Below are 1928 nucleotides of genomic sequence, written 5' to 3'. Positions count from 1 at the left end.
TTTTAATTGCAGTTTCACGAGATCCTTTGCCTTGTTCATCTATCCAGCTTTTAATGGGTAATGATCTTGCAGGGTCCATTGTTAATCCAGTAGTATCTGATCCTGATATTCTTATAGAAAATTAGTCAAATAAATTAAATAATGCTGTTATTCAAATGACATCAATTAAACCAATTGTTATAGATAATGGAAATAGAGTAGAGAAGACATTAGACCTTATAAATATGACCAAATCAAACTTCAAGGACTTGCAAAATAAAGATCCTGTCCTTAAGGATCTTTGGAAGAAAGTTGCAGACCCAGATGATCATCCCAAAACTCCTTACTTTTATCTTGATAATGATTAGCTTTTTCGACATTTTAGGTCCTCAAAAGCACCAGCAACCACAACATGGTTTGACTGTCATCAACTGGTTCTACCACTCTCTCTAGTTCCAGCTCTTCTTGAATTAGCCCACTCTCATGTGAACCACTTTGGGGTCAACAAGACTTACTCTACCTTAGCTGAAGACTTCTTCTGGCCTGGGATGAAGAAGGACATTCAACAATTTATTAAAGCATGTCATCATCGCCAGACTACTGGCAAACCCAATGAGAGACTTCCACCAGCTCCTCTTCAGCCCATATCCGTACCAAAGTTTCCCTTTGAGAGGAATATCATAGACTGTGTTGGCCCAATGCCTAGGACTAAGCAAGGTAATGAGTATTTACTTACTGTTCTTTGCCCAACAACGAGATATTCCATAGCAGTGCCAATAAAGAATATAAATGCTAAAACTATAATTGGTCAACTTGTAAAAATCTTCACAACCTAGGGATTTCCAAAGACATTGCAATGCACAAACTTCACTAGTAAGCTTTTTCAACAAGCTATGAGAGAATTCAATATTCATAACATATATGCTTCTGCTTATCATCCCCAAAGTAACGGTGCTCTAGAAAGAGTTCACCAAACTATTAAAAACCTTCTTCGGAAGTACATGCAGGAAACTTCGGAACAGTGGGATAGAGATATTGATCTTCTGATGTATATTATAAGAAGTGTACCACAAGAGTCCACTGGAGTGTCCCCTTTCGAATTAATGTTCGGAAGAAAGCCCCAAACCACTCTCAGTGTGGTGAAGGAAAATCTAATTCATAACAAGGAAGAAGAGATTACAAACATTTTGTCATATCTACAGGAACTAAAGGATAAAATTGTATCACTTCATGTATTTGCTAATACTAATCTTTTGCATTCCCAGGAGAAGATGTCCCGCTTGTATGATAAAAATGCAAAGCTTCGTGTATTTCAGCCAGGAGATGAGGTGCTTGTATATCATCCCATACCCGGTTCCCCCTTACGTGAAAAATTTATGGGACCTTACAAAGTGCTTCAAAGAATTTCTAAGGTAAACTATGTTCTCTCTACTCCTGATCGTAGACGATCTAAGCAACTAGTGCATGTGAATTTGTTGAAGGCATATCAAGTACCTACTCAAATGGTAAGTCATCTTTCAATTTCTCCTGAGGCGAAAATACTACCACTGGAGGAATCTTCCTCAGAATTGCTCCTGGATCTCCCTGAAGATGATCAACTAATCAACTGGAAAGACAACACCAACAGTCAAATTCTAAAATCCTTGCCCAGTTATTTTACAGGAATACCATCTTCTCAGAGAAAATTACTATCACAATTGCTCTCCAGGTTTCATGATGTATGTTCTGACAGTTTGCAGAGAAGTCAAACCATTCAACATGACATCGTCATCGAGTCAGGTGTTACTCCCATACGCCAGACGTACTACCGTATGGTAGGCAAGGGACTCGTTAAAACAAGAGGTACAGTATTTACTAGATAATGACCTTGCAGAACCAAGCACTTCACCATGGGTTTCACCCTGTCTCCTAGTACCTAAACCTAATAATCAACTAAGACTCTGTACTGA

This window comes from Palaemon carinicauda, chromosome 8, assembly GCF_036898095.1.
Source record: "Palaemon carinicauda isolate YSFRI2023 chromosome 8, ASM3689809v2, whole genome shotgun sequence".
NCBI lineage: Eukaryota > Metazoa > Arthropoda > Malacostraca > Decapoda > Palaemonidae > Palaemon > Palaemon carinicauda.
Note: the sequence above shows the minus strand (reverse complement) of the source record.